The 22,728-nt window shown below is 42.6% G+C and overlaps 1 protein-coding gene across 2 annotated transcripts in view; it reads left to right on the forward strand.

Moving 5' to 3' along the window:
• Nucleotides 1-22,728, forward strand: part of ASTN2 (astrotactin 2) — a 981,001-nt gene that overhangs the window by 476,950 nt on the left and 481,323 nt on the right. The window lies entirely within an intron of this gene.

The following is a 22,728-nucleotide window of genomic DNA, read 5'->3' on the forward strand; positions in this document are numbered from 1 at the left end:
ATCTCCTGGAGGTATCGTCTGAGGCTGTCTTACAGTTACAAGGACTTGTCTGAGGCTGTTTTCCAGTTAACTGATTTTAATAAGTAGAAGGACTACACTCTAAAATAACAATAAAAAGGCCCAGCATGGTGACTGATAACTGTATTCCCTGTGTTTTGGGAAACTGAAGCGAGAGGCTTGCTTGAGGCCAGGAGTTTGAAACCAGCCTGGGCAACATAGTGAGACCTCTGTCTCTACAAAATAATAAAAATAACAATTAAAAGTACGGTAGAGTAAATACTTAAACCAGTAGCATAGTTGTTTATTATCATAATCAAGTATTATGTACTATACATCATTATATATGCTATACTTTTATGCAACGGACAGTATGGTAGGTTTGCATATACCAACATCCCCACAGACACATGAGTAATTAATGCATTGTGCTAGGACATTAGGAAGGCTACAATGTCACTAAGCCAGAGGATTTTTTCAGCTCTATTGTCATGCTATGGGGCCACCATCATGTATTTGGTCCATGGTTGATGGAAACATCATCATGCAGCCCATGACTGTATTTGTTATCATTTTTCCATCTAAATCATTGTGAAAACTGGCTGCTGTTTTTCTCATTTCTTCCCTTCACTTTGGAGCTGTGAGCTTTATGAGACCACGTTGGTATTGTATTCATCTCCCTCTCTAGCACTCAGAAGAAGCCTGCACATAGTAAGTTTTCGCTACCCAAGATTTGTATGTGTGTGTGATTTGCTCAATTTGGAAAAAAAATACAAAAGAATGACACAAATGATTTTATTTCTGTTTAGCTGTATCTGTCCAAAATACAGTCAGCAAAATCTTACTGAGAATCAAATGTGTGATGAGCCCTTTGGTAGACACGAAGTGTGGGGAGTTACAAAGAAGAAAAGCAGGTAATCCCTGTCCTCCAGGGTGACTCTGCGGAGGGTCAGAAGAGTTGGAATAATGATAATAATAATTTTTTTAAATAACAAAAGCAAATATTTTATTAAAGTTAAAATTATTTCAATAATAAAACAATAATTTTATTGTTATAAAATCAATTATTTTATTGAGTATTTTCTGTGTGCTAGCTACCATGTATCTTACTATAGCTACTACTACTACTAATAGCTAGCTACTATTTCGTCATTAAATAAGGTCACAGTGTTAGCACTATGACTGCCTTCATTATGCCAGATGAGAAAATTGAGACTATGAGGTTAAGTCACTGGCCCAAAGTTGTACTAGCTAGTGACAGAACCGGGATTTGAACCCATGACTGGCCCACCAGCAAAGCCTGAGTTGATTACCGCTGTGTTCTACAGCATTTCTGAATTGGTACTACTGTTTCACACATCTTTCTTTTTATAACAGAATGGGTACCCTAATAGGAAGTGTCCTATTCGTATTTATCTTTATCCTTTCAAATCTTAACACAGTGTTTGGCACATAGTAAAGAAAGTAAATGCTTGTTGAGTTAAATTGTGGAAATAAGGCCTAGAGAAATAAGGAGGGCAAAGGAAATCCCTTCCTGGGAATATTCCCTTTTTTTAATAGCAAAAGTTATCTCAGAAAGATGATCAATTCTCCTTTGGAATTATGCCCCTGTGTACTTAAAGCAATGAATTGTTATCAGCCTGAAGAAAACAATATGTGATAATATATTGAAGCCCAGATAATGTGCTGTGGTTTGAGCCAACGCACTGTCCTCAGATGGAGCAAAGAGCTGGCCATGATCTCCAGGGCCCTTTCAGCTAGCTGAGAGGGGAGCAATTGGATAAAGGCCTGAAATCAAACTTAATATAAGCACTGCTTGGGGGTGGGGAGTATTGTGGAGGGCTCAGGGGACCTGTGAACTGCCAGCAGCCAGCTCAAGGGCAGTGCCATTGATCCACCCTGGAGAGGAAATGTCACTGCTCCTTGTGGACCAAAGGAGTTATGTATTTGGAATTGGAGGTGCATGATTTTGGAGGGTGTATTTTTAGAGTAACAAGGAAAAGTCTCCGCCATCAGGAAACCAGGATTCTGTTCTGATTTGCATTAATATAGGACCCAGCCTTTCAGAGTCTCAGTTTTCCCATCTGTCAATCAAGGATTGTAATAGCATCCTTCTCTACATTGCAAACAGTGCTTCATGGCACTGACATGAGGTAGCATGCATAAAAATGATTGCAAATGTGCAAAGTGGTATTCAAGTGTATTACAGTACAGTAGAGTGTGAATTAAGGTAGTATAGTAGAAAGACCATGGGTGTTAAGAAGTTGTCATTTCATATTTCTCTCACTCCACTGCATGATTGAACAAAGGAAAGTTACCAACTTAAACCTCCGAGTGCTTGTTTCCTCATCTGTAAAAATGGAATCAATGCCTATCTCAGAGGTTGCTGAGAAAATTAGAAATTATGTATGAAAAGATCTGGTACACAGTATGTCTTCAAACAGCTGATAGATATTTTGTGAGCTTAGTTTCAGTGTATCTGCCTCTCATGTTAGACAGTGTACTTTATGAAGGCAGACAAGATGTCACATTTATCTTTGCAGTTGAGTGCAGCATGTTGCTTGGCAATTCAGTAAAAACTAACACATATTTATCAAATCAATTATGTACAGTACTAGGGTCAAATAGGAATCAGAGAACAATTACTGATTTTTTTTTAAAATTTCAATTCCATTTGCAATTTTATCTTGTCCTAAACCTCAAATGCATTTCTTTCTAACCACTCCCCTAAAAGTAATGTAGTTCTTGAACTTGATCCTTGGACATGCTCATTCAACCAATAGATATTTATGGAGGGCCCACACATTATGTGTCAGACTCTGGGCTAGGCAGTAGAGAACACAAGTCCCTGGTCTTGGTAGAGAAATAATAAGATAGTGCCAGTAAATAAAGGTTTAGGAAATAGGCAGATATGAACTACCCTGGGGGGAAAAATGAAGTCCCAAATGAGATCTGAGGGAAGTGTGGGAGTCAGAGGAAGACCAAGAGGATGTAATATCTAACATGTTCAGGAACAGGCAGGTTGCCCTAGATGACTAGAGTGATGGTTGGTGACAGGGAATAAGGAAGGAGGTGGGAGAAGGAAGCTGAGGGGTGAATGGTTGCTCAGGAGTTAACCATGAAGAGCCCCTTAGATTATGTTCAGGGGTCCTTTCTCCTGAAGGCAGTCTGAAACCATGAAAGCATTTTAAGAAGGAAAAAGAATTACTGGACCTCCATTCTAGAACCATTATTCTAGCTCAGTATGAAAGATGGATAGAAGGGGAAATCAAGGTTGTTGTCCTAGCATTGGCTGAGCCCAGGATTCTCCCATGAGTTACCAGTTAGAAAAGTTAAACCAAATTAGAACCAGTAAGAAAAGTTAAACCAAATTAGAAGTCCGACACATACAATTCAAACAATGATGGGTCTTTCACACCTCTTATATTCAAGGCCCTAGAGTCTTATGCTTCCAGTCAATGTGCTCTCACATCTAACAATTTGTCCAGCCGCTAAGGAGCTAGACAGGGCTCTGCCACTTACCTTTGCTCATCATTTTTTCTTTTCCAAAGACATAAACAAGGTGCCAAGCCTTGGGCAGAGTTTTGGTAAATGAGAACGAGGTGAAGATGTGTGTAGGTTCATTTGTTATCTGAAGCCACCAGATTCACCCTTCAAATTAGACAAGGGGAAAAGATTGATACTAAAGTGCTCAAGGGCTATCAGAAAACCCAAACTTTATGCTTGAAAATTCCTAGAAGAGAGAAATGTCTCTGTAAAATGTCAGTTGTGTGCCTGGTGACATGTTGGGTGCTTTTTGCAGTTTCAGCAATCTAATAAAGTGTCCAAGAGCATGGATTTGGGGACCAGAGAACCTAAATCAAGTGCAAGTTCTAGCACTTGCTAATGGAGTGACCTTGGGCAAACTGCTTAACCTACCCCATAGGATTGTTGTGAGAATACAATGAGAACATGCATGTAAAGTGCTTGGCACCTCATCTGTACACAATAAATGTGGTTTTGGCAGTACCTGGGGTTGTAGTGGTGGTTGTGATTGTGGTGGTGGGAGTGGTTATAATTCTGATTATGGTGATGGTTGGAATGTTGGTGGTGATGGTGGTAGTGGTGGGGGGGGTGATGGTGGTAGTAGTGGTGGTGATGGTGGTATTGGTGATGGTGGTGGTGGTGATGGTGATGGTGATAGTTGTGGTGGTGGTGATGGTGATGGTTGTGGTGATGATGGTGGTAGTGGTGGTGGTTTTAGTGGTAGTGATGATGGTGGTGGTGGTAATAATTGTGGTGGTGGTGATGATGGTGGTGGTGGTGATGGTAGTGGTAGTGGCAGTGGTGGTGGTGGTGGTGGTTTTAGTGGTAGTTTTGATGGTGGTGGTGGTGATGGTAGTGGTGGTAGTGGTGATGCTGGTAGTTGTGATGGTGATGTTGGTGGTAGTGGTGGTGGTTTTAGTGGTAGTGGTGATGGTGGTGGTGGTGGTAGTGTTGGTGTTGATTGTGGTGCTGGTGGTGGTGATGACGTTATTTGCCCTATAGCTCGGTGATTAAGATCACTGACACCAAAGCCAGAATACAGTGGGATCAAACCATGAGATGGACTTGGCGGAATTCAGTCTGGTATCTATTTCATTTAAAATGTTAGACCTGGAAGTGTCTGTTCAACCAGCACAGACATGAAGATTTGCTAAGGGAATTATCACCAATTGGCACCCTTTGTAATTACTCCTAATGCATAACTCCTAACAACAACCTAGCAGGGCAAATATTACTCCCCTAACCTCTACAGGTAAGAAAAATAAAGGTTCAGAGAGTTTAAGAACATTCCCTGAGTTTGCACATCTAGAATGGGAAAAGAGTTGGGATGTACACACATAACAACCTGACTCTGGGCAACCAAACCTGCTTCTCCAACAGCCACCATATATGGACAGGGGGATATATAAACATCAACAGAAAATCATGGAACAACCATCATTTGTCTGTGCCATGCCTCAGCCTGTGGAGCTAAATGAATTCAAAAGCCATTTTTTTTTAACTTTTATATTAAGTTCAAGGGTACAAGTACAGGTTTGTTACATTGGTAAACTTGTGTCATGGACGGTTGTTGTACAGATTTTATTACCCAGGTATTAAGCCTAGTACCTATTAGTTATTTTTCCTGATCCTCTTCCCTCCTCCCACCTTCCACTCTCTGAAAGGCCTCAGTGTGTGTTTTTCCCATGTGTCCATGTGTTCTCATCATTTAGCTCCCACTTATAAGTGAGAACATGCTGTATTTGGTTTTCTGTTCCTGTGATAGTTTGCTAAGCAAAAAAGCCGTCGTGCTATAGGGCCATCACTTAGGCGTATACTAGCCTGCCTAGCTTCATTACGCTTCCGGGCTTACTTGGGAGTATTGTCTTCCTCACAAGGTTGTCTTAATGACACTCTCGACTCTGTTAATTGCAAAGTGTTTTGTGTGCATTAGCTGCAGCTGGCATTGCTCCTGATGGGGACTCCTGGGCTCTTTAGGGGGCTTGGAAGAAAATTTGCAGAATATTGGCACCTCTGTGACTGTTGAGAAAAGAAATGGGGATTTTTTGATCCAAGGCATCGAGGCACCTCTTTGGAGCAATAGCTTCTCATTTGTGGAAGTGGAGCTGATGATATTCGGCAAATACACAACAGCACACTGTGTGGTTGTTAAAATATTGAATTGCATCTGGATTGGTTTTTAAATAGCTGCTGCCTGAGCCCCCAAGTGCCCTAATCACCCCAATCCCTTTGCTTGTTACTTCCCACACTCCCCTTGATCCAGAAAAATAAAAGGACTAACACTTTGCACAACTGAGGTCTCCAGGACCCCACCATATTCAGAGTGCCTGATTGGTGGTGCCCTCCATGTACCCACTATTACATTTTTTTTTATTGTTCTCTCTGCCTGAAGACATTATTTAGCCAGAAGACAGAGCGATCCAGAAGAGTCAGACAGGCCATCCACATTATCCTGTCAGTATTGTTTTTGTTTTTTGTTTTTGCCTGGTGTAGCATCCCGTACAGACTCATGTGGGTTCCAGCATAATTGGTATGTTCTTCCTATTCCATTTAAATGGTAGCGTTTTAGTAAATGCTGAATTTTCATTGCCTTTTTTTTTTACGTAATAAAATTCAGGAACAATCCTTGCCAATAAGTAGTAGCTTCAAAGGGGTTGCCATCTCCGTTTTGTTAGACTCTGTTTTCCTCTCCATCTTTTCCCCCTCTTGTGAAATGAATGCTATGGTTTAATTGCTTAAGTGCTCTTGTTTCCCATCCAAACTTGTTTTGGCTTGCCTTTCTCATAAACATGAGGCAGAATCTCCAGACTTCTCTGCAGGAAGGGACTGCCTCATACTCACCTTCGCTCCAGCTCCCCTTCTGTCTGCTTGAAGGAGACCAGAGGGAAGAAAAGAAAACAAACAACATCACCATCCAGAGTTCTCAGAGAAAGCCAGTCTCAACCAATTCTACAGCATTGAGTTGGGAGGTACGGAGAGCAGGTAATGAGAAGAATCCAGGAGGGGCGCTCGATTTGTTTGAATGTCCATAAAAAATCCCTCCCCTGCCAACACTTTATTAGCACAGCTAACTCTTAGGATTAAATTAGTCTACAATAGCATAAACCCAAAATAGAGCCTGCTTCAACATGAGGTGGAGATTTGTCTTTTGGGTAAAAGTACAGAAGTAACAACCCAGGACTGGAATTGTAGCTCTTCTTTTTGGAGACGGAGTCCCGCTCTGTCACCCAGACTGGAGTGCAGTGGCTCAATCTTGCCTCACTAAAACCTCCACCTCCTGGTTTCAAGCAATTCTCCTGCCTCAGCCTCTCGAGTAGCTGGGATTATAGGCATGTGCCACCACACCTGGCTAATTTTTGGAGTTTTAGTAGAGATGGGTTTTCACCGTGTTGGCCAGGCTGGTCTCGAACTCCTTACCTCAAGTGATCCACCTGCCGTGGCCTCTCAAAGTGCTGGGAGTACAGGTGTGAGCCACCACGCCCGGCCTGGAATTGCAGCTCTTTACTACGTCCATGCAGAACTGAATGGCTCCTGCAGAACTGAATGGCTCCTGCATGCAGTGCTCCATGCAGAACTCCAGGCTCCTGCAGCTTTCTGTTCCTGCATCCCTGACGTCTAGCTCTCGTGGTGTGCTCCAGGGCACATGCATGTAACTCTCCCATCCACATTTGAAGCAGTAGGATGGAAGCAGGGGGAAGAGCAGCAGAATGTAGAACCAGATGCCTCTGAAGGAGGAAACCTGGAGCTGCTATCACTTACTTCCACATATATCCTGTTAGCCACAATGTAATCTCACAGCCAAACCCATCTTCGGGGAAGGTTGGGAAATGTGGAAGCCAAAAACCCAATGAAAATGTCTATTACTATTGGAGGAAAGAGCAGCCATTAGGGTCCACTACCAGGCTGTTTGTGCTTGTATTGCATCAGATACCTGGCTGTGTGTCTGTCTCCATTGTTAGATGGCACTCAAAGAAGGTGGTGACTGTATCTACTTCATCATTGTGCATCCACCACCTGGCACTGGGCTTCACATATCAGAGATGCTCCATAGTAATCTTCAGAAAGCACCTGCATCCAATCATGTCATTCCCCTGCTTTACTCACAGCAGCTTCCCATTGGCCTTGGCATCATATTCAAGTGTGTTACCATGGCCTCTAAGGTCCTGTCTCTTCAAACTCACACTCTACTACCCCTTCCCCCTACCACCCTCATCCTTACAGTTCAGCCAAACCGGCATGATTTCTGACCCTGCAACTATCCAAGCTCATATTCTTTTCCAGCCCTTCATGATTGCTATTGCCACTGCCTGGATGCTTACTCTCTCTACCCCTACATTCATTTACCTGAGTTTCTCTTCATTAAGATCTCAGCTCAAATCTGCCTCTTAATATTTTCCTGAAATTACTCAACCCCACACCACCATCACTCCCATGCCTCATAATCACACAAGAGATGTGATACTTGTATGCTTTAGTATTATCGAACATTTACTTGCTTACTTGTTGGCCCTTTGCTTCCCAAATCAGAATATATGCTCTTGATGGGCAGAGATCCTGCCTGCTTTGACACCTATGGTATCTTAGCACCTAAGACAGTGTCCAGTACCTTGCCTTCTGTCAACAATCACTTGTGGCATCGATGTGCAGTTAACAAAGTGGCCAGATTGTATCTTCAGAAGTTAAAATCTTTTGTTCAATGTAGTTAACTATATTCCCCCACAAAGTTGCAAAATAAAACCTAAGAATCTGCCTTAAAACTCATATGAATTCAATAATTTGTTACCTAATGCCCCTCCCAAGTTAGGAATCTGCCTTCTTGTCTTCCCCCATGCCATGAGAGGGAAGTCTCCCTCCGGGGCAGTGACTGGGGCAGTGACTCCCCATCCCCACCCACAACCCATGTCTCCATCATAATAAAATGAATAAGCTCGAAGGGATAGGCAGATGGCAGGAAAGCATAAATATCAGTTGGAATGATGAGGCTTAGCAATAAAGGCTCAAAGAGAAGGAAGCCAATGTGTGCTGATCAGAACCCTGCCAGATACGTCACAGCAGGTTGATGCCCTGTTCTAGAGATGGTGAAACAAAAGCTCAAAGGGAGCGGGGGAGTGTACCTGGCATGTTGGAGAGCTGCATGAGCTCGGGCAAGTAGTAGGAGATGAGGTCGAAGAGGTCGCTTTGGCAGAGGGTAGGAGGGTGTAGATTCAGCGATAATTAGATTGGGGGCAGTAACCCAGAGGTTGATGGGAAGGACTGGGACTGGAGGAGGAAAAATTGAGAGGGAAAAGATAATGAGTTTCCGAAGCGCTGGTGAAGGAGAATCCGTGAGCCTCAGGAAGCGGTCTAATGGAGGGGCGGGGGAAGTGGGTGGTTGTGAAGTAGACACTGTAAAGGTCAAGGATGATTCCCAAAAAAATGTCTGCCTTGGGAGTCTGCACAGAGAACTTAAGTCTTTATCATGCATACAAAGTACTCGGTAAATATTTATTGAGTCAAATCCAATTTTTCTCCCTTCCCTGCCCTTCTACTGAGCTTTTGCTTTGTCCCAGACTAAATATAGAGTTCTCAAGTGCCCAATCTTCGATACCATCCCCTCTTTGTCACCCTGAGTCCTGCTGAATGAAATCGGACACCTCTCTCAATCCACACCAGCATAACCCTGCTCAGAACTATATAGAGTTATAGCATAACTCTGCTTAAAAAGTATATAGAGTTCTTGGGTACTCAATCTTGGATGTCATCCCCTCTGTCACTCCCAGTCTTGCTGAATGAGACCTGACACCTCTCTCATTCCACACCAGCATGACCATGATTACGTCAGGACAAAATTTCAAAACATCAGCTGGGACCTGGAGTTGGGTCATTCAGAATCCAGGTCAGGGGTCTTAAGAAGTCTTCTGACTGCTCAATAGGCACCTCCTTGTACTCATCATTTTCCAAGAAACTGCAGACACACAGCCTTACCAGCAATGATTAAAAATACCAGCAGTATTTACTGAGCAACAACAAAGTGGACCATCCCAATGGTGCCCACCTGGTGCTCTCCTCACCTGGCTGTCCTCACCTCTGTTCCACTGCCCATCCCCTTCCCCACTCATCACAGTTTCCCATTAGCTTTAGCAATTGGGAAGTCACTGGCCTTGCATTTACAGCTAGGGAACTGGACACCCTGGACCTCCAGCAAGCATTCTTCCCAGTACATCCCATCAGCCTCCATTAATATCAGGGGACTGACAGCTGAGATTGACTGCCTCATTAGCAGGCGTCGTGTGGAACTCTGGCAATAATTAACAACTCAACAGTCTCATTTGCTGGCCTATCAGAGAAGTATTCAATCAAAAATGTAATTTGCCCGATGCCTCCATTTAGCATGGGAAGACTATTCCTTCAAAGTTTTAAATAGTCTAATTAAGAGGGAAGAAATAGAAGGGAAAAATTATTAACAGTATAGGTTTAATGTGAAATTGCTGGAGCGAATTAATAATGCAATAACCATTTTTAGCAGCTGTCTATCAGTTTGTGGGCCAGAGTAATTCAATTAGTCAGCAAAGGGTTGTTCAGATGAGATAGTGGGGAACAAGTGCTATTTTGTTTCCCAAAGGCACCATGGACTTTATTTCTCCGGGTTTGGGAGAGATATGTGCAAAATACTCCAAGATGCTGCACAGAGTCAATGTTTGGGAGCAAATGTGCCTAGTGGTTGGAGCAGGTGAACTGGCTTTTTTAAGATCTCCCAAAAAAAGTCTCAGTGGCTCTCCTTAGGGTTCTCTTCCTGCAGAATTGACTCTGCAACGTCAATACCCTTGATTCAAAGCAAATAATCTATACCAAAGGAAAGCATTGTAGCTAGGCCTGACTCAGGATTCCAGGCATGTCAACTTCCAGCAGCCTAAGAGTGCCGCCACACTGGTCAGTGGCTTCTTCTTTTCGTCCTGCATCTGCCACACTTCCTCCTCTGCTCATGAAGACCTTTCTCTCAAGAATGCTTTTCCAGTGTCTGTGTACTAAATCCTGTTAGTCCTTCCAGGTCCAGCACATCTGCATACAGCCTTCTTTGTTTCCCCCAAACAAGCATTCTAGTTCCCAGGTCCTTTCCAACACTGACATTCTGCCACTTCCTCTTTACTTGTAAATGGAGATAAAATGCTGGATCCCACTGGAAGGTGAAGAGGCCTATGTGAGGAATGTCAGAAATGCAGGCCAAGACAGGCCTGGATTCTTATTTTGATTCTGCCATGTAATGGCTGTGTACCCTTAGGTGATTTTTTCACCTCTCTGTTCTTCCAGTGTCTTCCTTTGTAAAACAAATGTCAGAATTCCTATTTTGTTCACTTCTTCTGAAGGGATGAAAAATGCAAAAGGCCAGGTGCGGTGGCTCACATCTGTAATCCCAGAACTTTAGGAGGCTGAGGCAGGTGGATCACAAGGTCAGGAGATCGAGACCATCCTGGCTAACATGGTGAAACCCTGTCTCTACTAAAAATACAAAAATTAGCCGGGCGTGGTGGTGGGTGCCTGTAGTCCCAGCTACCCAGGAGGCTGAGACAGGAGAATGGCGTGAACCCGGGAGGCGGAGCTTGCAGTGAGCCAAGATCACACCACAGCACTCCAGCCTGGGCGACAGAGCAAGACTCTGTCTCAAAAAAAAAAAAAGAAAAAAAGGAAAGAAAAATGCATAAAAAGCTCATAATACAAAATAGATGCTTAAAAATGGCCACTGTTGCTATGAATGCACTCAATACAGTGTTAAACTTACAGGTCAGCTAGATAAACATCCTTTTTTTTCTTATTTTTTTTTTCTTAACCCCATACCTGACAAATTCCTTTGTACCTCCTCAAGTCTTTGCCTCTCTAAGCATTTTCTAGTAGTCAACTCTTTTAATATAGTTTTCTTTTCTTCCTTTCCCTTCATTTCTCTGTTCTTTTGTAAACTCAGAGTATGTGATTTATATCATATTACACTTTGCTCCAAAGCAGTGCCCAGCAATCTCCCTTGCATGTGGTAGGCTTGAGTATCTGCTGCAGAAACTGGAAGTATATACAAGGTTAGAGGAGGAAGAGCTGTTATGACAAAGATTTCTGAGTAAATATGAGCTCAGGGGTGTATGACTGCCCATTAGTCTTCAAATCTATATGTGGAATTTTTTTAGAATATCTGAAAAATGTAATTGGTGTTTCTATTTAAAGATATATTATACTGTAATGGTTAAACTGCTGGACTTTGGTGTCAGTCACAGCTGATTGGCAATTTAGCTGTTTCTCTGAGGCTTCCAAAGTGCCTTCTCTGTGCGTCAGTTTTCTCATGTGTGAAATAGATGCTGGTAGACCTACCCTGGGGGCTGTTATGAGGATCCAGAAAGGTTTTTCACATATGGCATCTGCCAGGTAGTAGGTATTCAGTAAATGGTCATTGTTTTTGCAAAATTTGGAAGAGGGAGGCAGTTGGGAGACCAGGGATAGCAACAGGGAGGGAAGCTGAGTCGGGCTGTGGAGTGTCATGAGAAAGGCTGGTCTCTAGCAAGTTGAAAGCAAGGAGGAGATACTGTGGGTTGCTGCACACACATGAAAGGGTATGCAGAGAGAAGAGTAGCCAAAGCTAAATTGGTGTGATTTCCCAAAGGGAAGAAAAACACCACAGGGAGCTGTCAGCATTGGCAACCGGTTTTATGCAGCAACAGGGCAGTACAACGGAGTTTTCAGTCACTTACTCACATATTCCAAGAACGCTTCTGTGAGTATGATCCTGGGGTAGGCATTACATGGGAAAGAAAGATGCATCAGAAAAGATCCCCCCACCTCCAGCCCCAAGATGCTTATGTTTAGAGAGGGAGCTGGCACTCAGGCACAAGAGAGTTTAGAGCCTAGTAGAGTCCAGCCACGATTCCCTGGGAGTCCGCAAGTACCTAGTACAGACTTCTGTTGTAACTCTAATCTATTCACTGTGGCCAAGACAATTCTCATAGATGGAGCCAATCAATCCAAAGCAGTGAATTGTATGAATACCTATGCGTGTGCTGTTATGAAAGGGAGTTATCAGAGCTGGTTAAAGAAGGAATCTGAACACCAGCAAAAGCCAGGAAAGCAAAACCCACCAGCTTCCTGTTAGTAATGACAAATATATGAAAACAAGACACCCCGTGATTGTAAAGTTTATCATAGCTCTACATTTATTTCAGGATGGCCATGTGACTTTCTCACCTGCTAAGCACTCTACATGCATGATCTCCTTTAACAGTAGAAACCAGTCTTTTGGGAGATAAGAAGTCATGCACCCTAGGGAGAGGTTCTGATGAGGGAGGTAGTGGAGACCACCCCAATAAAAGCAGAGGTACGGATAGAAGGAGACAGAGATACCCTTTCACATACATTCCTCAGTGAAACGCTCAGATTTTCTACAGTCTACAATGAAAATGGGTTTCTTTGGTACTCCTCCTCAGCCTTCTCAAGGATAGATGTCTCAGCTGATTTCTTTGCTATATTCCAGCTAATTAGTTTTACTAGAACTTGTAAACCATGAATCATTGTTCTCAGACTCTGTTCAACTGTTCTTGATTTTATCTTTGTTTTTATACGTCCTGTTTTGTTTTTATTTCTAAATAATCTCCTGATGGCCCTCTCCCTCATATATATTTAATTGCATGCAACTAATTAAATGCCTCTTGGTAATTTTCTGATAAAGTGATTAAGAACTTGGGTTTTGGAGTCAGCTACACATGAGTTCAAATCTCAACTGTGTCACTCTGTGGATGACCTTTGAGTTAACTTATTTAAGTATCAGTTTTCTCATCTGTAAAATAGGAGTTTTAAAAGAGTTACCTGCTCACGATTCAGGAAAAGACTTAAATGAAGCAAAATACATAAGGTCCATAAGATAGTGCCTGGAGCTCAGTAATTAAATGCCATATTTAAATTATTATCAGCATGGCTAGACGTATTATTATGAGCATTGGTCAAACATCTCTGGTAACTCCAATGAAAAACAATAGCAATGCCAAAATTATATACATGTGTTTTATCAAGGGAAAGAGATTGAAATGGAACTCGATAACATGAAGGCAGGGACCAAAAAGAAGGAGGAAAGAACAGAGAAGTTTCTACAAGAACAGATGAAGCTGGCAAGGCTATAGAAGATATAGCACCAAAGAGATCTATGCACCAAAAAGAAGGCTCTAACTTGCAGTGGCAGGGGTGTGGCAACAGTTAAGGGATCTGCATAAATTATTGAGATCAATATGTTTTTGAAGCAGTTTTGAAAATGGTTTTAAGAGCTCTGATGAGAGAGAGGTCATTTACAGCAGGAAGCTTGGAGACATCATTGATGGTTTCTTGGACACTATAGTATTTGAACTTGGTCTTGGTGATCATACAGGGAATGACATTACAAACAGGGGCACCACCTAAGAAAGAGCTTCCTGGGAGGCCAGGATGAGATGGCATGCACAGTAGACCAGTTTGGATGGGGCATGATAATGAACGGAGGAAGAAAGTTTTGGAAGAAAGGATGTGATTTAAATCATAAAGGGTCATATGTTCAGGCTACAGTGTTTCAGCTTTACCCTACAGACAGTGAAGGAATACTGGATGTTTTTTGAATGTATGAGCATCCCTGTGTGCATATGTGCGTATGTGCGTGTGTGCGTATGCGTGTGTGTGTGTGTTTGTGTGTTGTGTTGTGTATCTCCTAGCATATAGGGGGCAGGACAGGGATGTTTCAGGGAAGGTGAGGTACATATGGTCTAAGCTGAACATCAGGAAGCTTGATCTTTCTTAATAATTTTTTAAATTATTAATCATGGCCTACAATATGTTCATCCCCCCGACCCCCCACACATAGACAAATAGGAGCAGCAGGGTTTCTATTTAGATTTGTCTGAGAGACTGGAAGAAGTACTCGGGAACTGCCGATAATGCCTAATAAGAGAGCAGCTTCCGGAGCCAGTCCCGAGCTTCCTTTATTGTATCTGTGTAGCAGAGAGCCTGTATGAGTACATGTGAGTATGTGTGTACACACATACATCTGCATGTCCTTCCCGGCACTGGAAAAGGAGCCTGACTTGTCTGTTTTTCTGAGACTACAAGTCCCAGATGATGAAATCTAGCAGGAAGAAACTCATCTTCTGCCCCATTACAAAGCTACTTGAAAAATGACTGTCATGATAGGTGGGCATTCCTTCTCTAACTGGGAGACTCCTCACTCCTCCTTGTAAGGTTCTCAAGAGGTTTCATTCAATGTAAAACACTTAATAGAATGCCTAGCAGGTAGGAGACTGTGAATAATTATTAATATGATGATGGTAGTGGTGGTGGTGGTAATGACTAAGCAGGGGCTGTAGCTCTGAGCAGAATGTACTAAAATATCTGATATGTTGTTAACTGTGAGAGAGGAAATGATTTTTTTAATATAAGCAAATATGGTTGTATTTTCAGTATTGAACTGAGGGCCAAGAGACTTAGATATTAATAAAATATTGGCTCTCTGGACCTCATTTTTCCCAACTGTAAAATGAGGGATTTGATTCTAAGGGTTCTCTCAGCTCAGATCTCCTAAGTGGCAAGAGTAACTTGTTTGACGGTCGTATATTAGTCAGAGTGTTAGAAGATTTGAACCAGAGTGACTTCATCTTGAGTAGGGGCTAAGTAAAATAAGGCTGAGTCCTATTGGGCTGCATTCCCAGGAGTTTAAGGCATTCTTAGTGACAGGAAGAGACAGGAGGTGGGCACAAGATACATAAAGACCTTGCTGATAAAAGAAGTTGCAGTAAAGAAGTTAGCCAAATTCCACCAAAACAAAGATGGCCAAAAAAGTGACCTCTGGTGGTCCTCACTGCTCATTATATGCTAATTATAATGAATTAGCATCCTAAGAGGCACTCTCACCAGCACCATGACTGTTTACAAATGCCATGGTAAAGTCAGAAAGTACCTTATATGGTCTAAAAAGGGGATGAACCCTCAGTTCCAGGAATTGCCTGCCCCTTTCCTGGAAAACTCATGAATGACCTACTCTTTGTTTAGCATATAATCAAGAAGTAACAATAAGTATAAGCAGCTGAGCAGCCCATGCCACTGCTCCCAAGGGAGTAGGCACTCTTTTTCTTTTTGAGATAGAGTCTTGCTCTGTCACCCAGGCTGGAGTTCAGTGGCACAATCTCTGCCTCCTGGGTTCAATTGAGTCTCCTGCCTCAGCCACCTGAGTAGCTGGGATTATAGGAGCAGGCCACCACATTTGGCTAATTTATTTATTTTTTATTTTTTTGTATTTTTGGTAGAGATAGGATTTCACCATGTTGGCCAGGCTGGTTTCCAACTCCTGACCTCAGGTAATCCTCCTGGTCTCCCAAAATGCTGGGATTACAGGCGTGAGCCACTGTGCCTAGCCTGGAGTAGTTATTTTTTATTCCTTTATTTTCGTAATAAACTTGCTTTCACTTTGCTCTATGGATTCACCTTAAATTCTTTCTTGTGCAAGATCCAAGAACCCTCTCTTGGGTTCTGGATTGGGACCCCTTTTCAGTAACAAGAGGAGAAGCTTCCAGAGCCTTCACCTCAGGACCCTGCTCCACAGCACATGGGAGATGGTTTCTGGGGAGGCAGATGTAGAAACCATCAGCAAGTGCCTTCTCTTAGTAAGACCTGCTCAACACTGAAGTGGTGAGTTCCCTGGCACTGGAGCAAAGCATGCTCTGTGTGGACACTCCAGAGAGACCCTTTGCATGGGTCAGAAGTTGGATTAAGTCTCCTCTGCTGAGATTTCTTCCAAGTCTGAGATGTAAGGATTCCAAGTTGAATTCTTGATTTCCACCCTCTAGTTCTTTTTGAGATTTTCCTAACCCTAATGCAGAACAACCACTCATCTGAGGCCCTAAAGAAATCTCCATCTCCAGGGGTAAAAGCTGAGGAAAGTTGGTATACATCTCTACCAAGCCTCATCAAAGAACACCGAGTCATATCACACAACAGTTTTGTATAGCTATCTACTCCTCACTCATCTTTTCTCATAACCTCAAATGGAACCACTCTACCTCAGGCAGAAGTCTGGTTTTTCCAGGACAACTGTAAAGACAAGGGCATCAAGAGAAGCCGTGTAATAGCTGACTTGGCCCCTCCAGGAGTGACTATCTCATTGTAGGGTTAAGGAGCATCTGGTACCATGATCAACCCAAACCTGGGGGCAAAGAAACAGAATGCAAAGCTTCTGTCCTTCAGTAAACAAATTGGCTGGCTGTGGTGATAACCTCCAGATGTCAGAAATGATTAGAAGAGACAGCACAGGAAGGGTTTCTAGACTTCTGGCTGAGTCAGAACAGGTCTCAAAATCCTATACACAAAATAAAATTTTGGTTAGAATTTTACTGTTATACCCTTGGAAAGAAGGGGACAAGGTTGAGAATTAGACAAGCTTTGTTTGAGTCTGAATCTTAATGTCCTTATTTGTAAAGTGGCATTGTTGAACCTTACCTCTTAGAGTTTGTTACGAAGTGTAGGTGAGACATACATGCAAAGAATCTAACACTGCCTGTGGCAGGTTCTGCACCACCTCTGCCCCATAAGGTCCCTTCCAATGTTCATGTCCTGTGAATCTATTGTTTTAAGCCACCATTTTTTAAGAAGCATTTTTGGAGTAAAAAGGCAGAAATCTCTTTCATTCTCCAAACTTCCAGCCCATCCCAAAGTACATATTTCTTAGCAGTTTGATATGCTTGCCCCCAGAACTGTTGACATGAATTTACATAGGTAAATTTTAACCCAATTGGGATCACACTGAGTGTTTTTTTGAAACTTGTTTTTTCTACTAATACAAAGTTTTAAAGATGTCTCCATATCAATCCATCCAGATCTACAATATTCTTTTTCACAGCTCATTAATATTCCATAGCACAGATGTATCATGATTCATTTCACCACCAGCCAATAATGGACTTTTACATTATCGCATGTTTTTACTATTACAAACAATGCAACGATACAGAGACATGTGCATGCATTTTTGTGATTAGGTTTGAGTATTTTTAAGTATCTTCAAATGGAATTATATGTTAAAATGTAAAAATATTTGATATTTTGATAGGAACACCTAAATTTCCCCCCTGAATCTATGATTCCAAGGCTTACATGAACCATCATTGAAAAAAATGATTAAAAACTTATTATGAATCAGACATTGTAGCAATATATAAAATTAATCATAACCAAACATAGGGCCTGCCTTGAAAAGCTTATAATTTGTTATGGGTACACATGTTTATGAACAATAATAATTCAAGGTATAAAGTATTCAGGCAGAGCTTAGGGAAGAAAACAAGTGCCCTTCCTGGGGAAGATAGCTTTTGACTTAGTAATGGATAGGAGGGTTGTAGTTATGTCGTTCCAAGAGGAGTCCTACCTTCAAAGGAAGCAGTAAGGAAAGACTTCCGGAAGGAAGAGGTTCTAGGCCAGAGAAACTTCTATGAGAGAGGAAGGATATATGAATAAAGAAGTAGAGAGATGGTGATACGGTTTGGATTTGTATTACCACCCAAATCTTATGTTCAGTTGTAATATCCAGTGCTGGAGGTGGGGCCCTGATATGGTTTGGCTGTGTCCCCACCTGAATCTCATCTTGAATTTTAATTCCCGTAATCCCCATGTGTCAAGGGAGGGACCCGGTGGAAGGTTATTGGATAACGGGGGTGGTTTCCTCCATGCTGTTCTCATAATGGTGTGTGAGTTCTCACAAGATCTGATAAGTGTTTGGCAAGTTCTCCTTCTTTTCTCACTCTGTCTTTTCTGACACCTTGTGAAGAAGGTGCCTGCTTCCCCTTCCGACACAATTGTAAGTTTGCTGAGGCCTCTCCAGCCATGCAGAACTGTGAGTCAATTAAACCTTTTGTTTATAAATTACCCAGTCTTGGGGAGTTGTTTTTTGTTTTTGTTTTTGTTTTGTTTTGTTTTTGAGACAGAGTCTCGCTCTGTTGCCCCTGGCTAGAGTGCAGTGGCCCAATCTTGGCTCACTGCAAGCTCTGCCTCCTGGGTTCACGCCATTCTCCTGCCTCAGCCTCCCAAGTAGCTGGGACTATAGGTGTCCACCACCACGCCCAGCTAATTTTTTGTATTTTTAGTAGAGACAGGGTTTCACTGTGTTAGCCAGGATGGTCTCGATCTCCTGACCTCGTGATCCGCCTGCCTCGGCCTCCCAAAGTGCTGGGATTACAGGCGTGAGCCACCACACCCAGCCAGGTAGTTCCTTATAGCAGTGTGAGAACAGACTTGTGCAGGCCCGTTGGAAGATGATTGGATTCTGGAGGCTGTTTCTCATGGTTTAAGAGCATCCCCCTTGATGCTGTCATCATGATAGTGAATTCTTGTGAGATCTGGTTGTTTAAAACTGTGTGGTGCCTCCCCCATCTCTGTCATGGTCCTGCTCCTACCATGTCAGATATATGCTCCCACTTTGCCTTCAACCATGAGTAGAAGCTCCCTGAGGCCTCCCCAGAAGCAGATGCAGCCATACTTCCTGTACAGCCTGCAGAACTGTGAGCCAGTTCAACCTCTTTTCTTTATAGATTACTCAGTCTCAGGTATTTCTTTGTAACAGTGTCGGAATGGACTAAAACAGATGGGTATTTCCTGTGAGCACATATTCTAAAATAAAGCAGGCTTTAAGATCAGATAGACTTGAATCCTGGCTTTGCTCCTACTAGCTACATTATCTTGAGCAGGTAACTTAACCTCTAGGAGCTTCAGTGTATTCATCTGTAAAATGGAGTTAGTAATCATAGTGACCTCAGCAAGTCATCATCCATCATTTCACCAAATACTCAGTGAACACATACAAGGGTCCTCGTATTGTTCTAGAAAATGGTATGAAACAGTGAACAAACCAAACAAAATCCCCCAGCCCTCATGGAGACAACATTCTAGCTGAGGGTAAAATGATGCATATGTGGTCAAGAGCTTAGCATAATACCCAAATCATGGTAAAGCATTTTTCTTTATACTATTAAGGCAAGAAGGCATTGTGAGCAAGAAGGGAGCTTGCAGTAGACAGGTGGGATCCTGACCTAGGATTTTTTTTTGAGAGACCCTGAAAGTTGGTTGCTCCCGTTCTTCATTTTATTTATATCTTTCCATTGGCCTCTTTCATGCTGTTCCCTTTAAGTTATTCCCTGTTAATTCTGCCTCTTACTGGAGCTGGAGAACCACTCTTCTGCTTTTAAGCCACTAAAATTATTTAGAGCCTCTACGTAGAGCAAAGCCAGCTGGCCTTACTCATCTGAGCCTGGAAGCTCTACTGGGGGAACCAGGGAGAGGGGCTACTTCTGAGACAGAGCCACGTGCTCAGGAAAAAGGTCCTCCATCCAGGGAAACTGCTGCTGTCCAGGAAGAAAACTTTTAGAGCTCAGACCATCTTTAAAGAGCATCTGATCCAGCCCCCATTTCCATTGTTCCGTTGTAACAGAAGAATACCAAGGAGGCAGCATTTGAAACAAGGCTTGTCCGTTACAAGAACTAAATTGCAAAGAGCAAGAGGTGTTTCTGACAGCCATGAACTGATGACCACCACACTCTAATTCCTAATTTAAAAAATGACTATTTATTTATTAATTTATTTTTTGAGACAGAGTCTTGCTCTGTCACCCAGGCTGGAGTGCAGTGGCGTAATCTCAGCTCACTGCAGCCCTTGCCTCCTGGGCTCAAGCAATCCTCCCACCTCAGCCTCCAAAGAGGCTGGGACTATAGATGCACAGTACCAGGCTTGGCTAATTTTTGTATTTTTAGTAGAGATGGGGTTTTGCCATGTAGTCCAGGCCTGGTCTCAAACTCCTGGGCTCAAGCAATCCACCTGCCTCAGCCTCCTAAAGTGCTGATTACCGGTGTGAGCTACTGCTCCCGGCTAAAAAGTGATGTTTTTGTAAACAACTGACACAACCAAGAATTGTTCCGTAGGTCAACAGAGGAGGAGGGACCTTGTTGTTTTTAAGAAGCAAGAATGAAAACTTCATAGGTCAGTAAACCTCAGGGAGTTAGGGGACATTAGAAAGAGGTTGCAGCATTTGTCCAGTAGAATATTTAGGATTGTTAAAACATTCACAGTGTGATTTCCAAGGGAATTGAGGTATTATCTTTTAGACATGTAACAGGAAGTAATGTTGATCATTGAGGCTCCATTTCTCTTCTACATTTGGAGAGACAAAACCCCAGAGATGGGAAGAATTGCCAAAGTCACACAGATAATTAGGGGCAAACATAATCACAAAATCAGGACTTCCAAATGAGTAGCTCCCTGCCCTCCACCTTCATCCCTACCACATCAAACTTGTTTTTTGTTGTTGTTGTTACTGTTTTTGCGACGGAGTCTTGCTCTCTTGCCCATACTGGAGTGCAGTGGCACAATCTTGGCTCACTGCAACCTCTGCCTCCCGGGTTCCAGTGATACTCCCGCCTCAGCTTCCCGAGTAGCTGAGATTACAGGCGCCCACCACCACACCTGGCTAATTTTAGTATTTTTAGTAGAGATGGGGTTTCACCATGTTAGCCAGGCTGATCTTAAACTTCTGACCTCAGGTGATCCACCCGCCTCAGCCTCCCAAAGTGCTGGGATTACAGGTGTGAGCCACTGCACCTGGCCTGTTCTTTGATTCAATCTATACCAATCAGTTAAGCTGGGAACTGATACCTCACGTGACAATTACTGCTGTGGGATTGGGTTTTACTTTCATGCCAGGCTCTGTGCCACACACTTGATGAACACAATCGCAAAACATCCTCTGTGGGAGGCACGCTCTCAGCTCCCTTTTGGAGATGAGAAAACTGAGGCTCAGGAAAGTTTTTAAAAATGCCCAAAATGATACAATGAATAAATAGCACCAGTTTTAAATTTGTAGTTTTTATTCATTTTCCCATATAAAAAGAAATCCCTACTCATAAAAAAATAGAAAATAGAGACATCTTAAATAAATATATTTTTTAAACCCCAGGCAAACATAAATATTGTTTGACTCATTCTGGAGTTTGCTTTTTAAAGTTTTGTTAACTATACAGACTTATGTATATAATCATATGTCCATACAATTTTGTGCCAGCTTCCTACTAAACCTAAGCATGTTCCATGTTTATTACACAGTCTTTGTAAACATCATTTCTAATAGCTGCATAATAGTCCATGTAATGGAGATGCCAGAGGGACACTAGGAAGCCAAACAATGGAAAGGAGGGAAAACATAGAGAAAAGAAGGTAGAAGATTGACATTTAGAGGCAGAATGTAAATGAAAAAATATGAAAGAATGTTTGAAAGAAGCCTATGGAATCTGGCCATTATCTGATTCATAGAGAGTTTTTTAGGCAGGTTTTTCAGAATGGCATGATAATTCAGGGAAGAGCTCAGGGAGAGAGAATGGTGACCTGTTTACATTTCTAGCCTGGATTATTACAACAACCTGCTCACTCTATCCCCCAGCCTCAAGCCTATGACATGGAACAAGAAGTTCCATTGTCTATGAGGCTACCCCCTGTGCCCTCCACTGCCAGTCACCTGCAGAAAGCCCTCCCTGCTTCCTGGGCAATGAGCAGCCCCTCCTTCTACTCTGCTAGCTCTGGGTGCTTTGCCCATTCATGCAGGTATGAGGCAGTGTATCAGTCCCTATATATGCTACTGATAAAGACATACCCAAGGCTGGGAAAAAAAAAAAGAGGTTTAATTGGACTCAGAGTTCCACATGACTGGGGAGGCCTCAGAATCATGACAGGAGGTGAAAGGCACTTCCTACATGGTGGCGGCAAAAGAAAATGAGGAAGAAGCAAAAGCAGAAACCCTTGATAAACCCATTAGATCTTGTAAGACTTATTCACTATCAGGAGAACAGCATGGGAAAGACCGGCCCTCATGATTCAATTGCCTCCTCCTGGATCCCTCCCACAACAGATGGGAATTCTGGGAGATACAATTCAAGTTGAGATTTGGGTGGTGACATAGCCAAACCATATCAGGCACTATCTTGGGGCTAGTACCATATCTCTCATGTTCATGCAGAGTCCTAGGGCCTAACACAGTACCAGATCCATAGAAGGTACTCAGAAGAATTTTACAAACTTTTATAATTAACCAATTACATGATCAATTAATTAATTAACACAGGCTACTTCACCTTTCCATTCAACCTTTTTCTCCTCTGCAGTGTTTATAAGTCATTAATGCAAAGGAATCATCTGGGGACCAGACCACGGCA

Source organism: Theropithecus gelada, chromosome 15 (assembly GCF_003255815.1).
Source record: "Theropithecus gelada isolate Dixy chromosome 15, Tgel_1.0, whole genome shotgun sequence".
NCBI classification, from domain to species: Eukaryota; Metazoa; Chordata; class Mammalia; order Primates; family Cercopithecidae; genus Theropithecus; species Theropithecus gelada.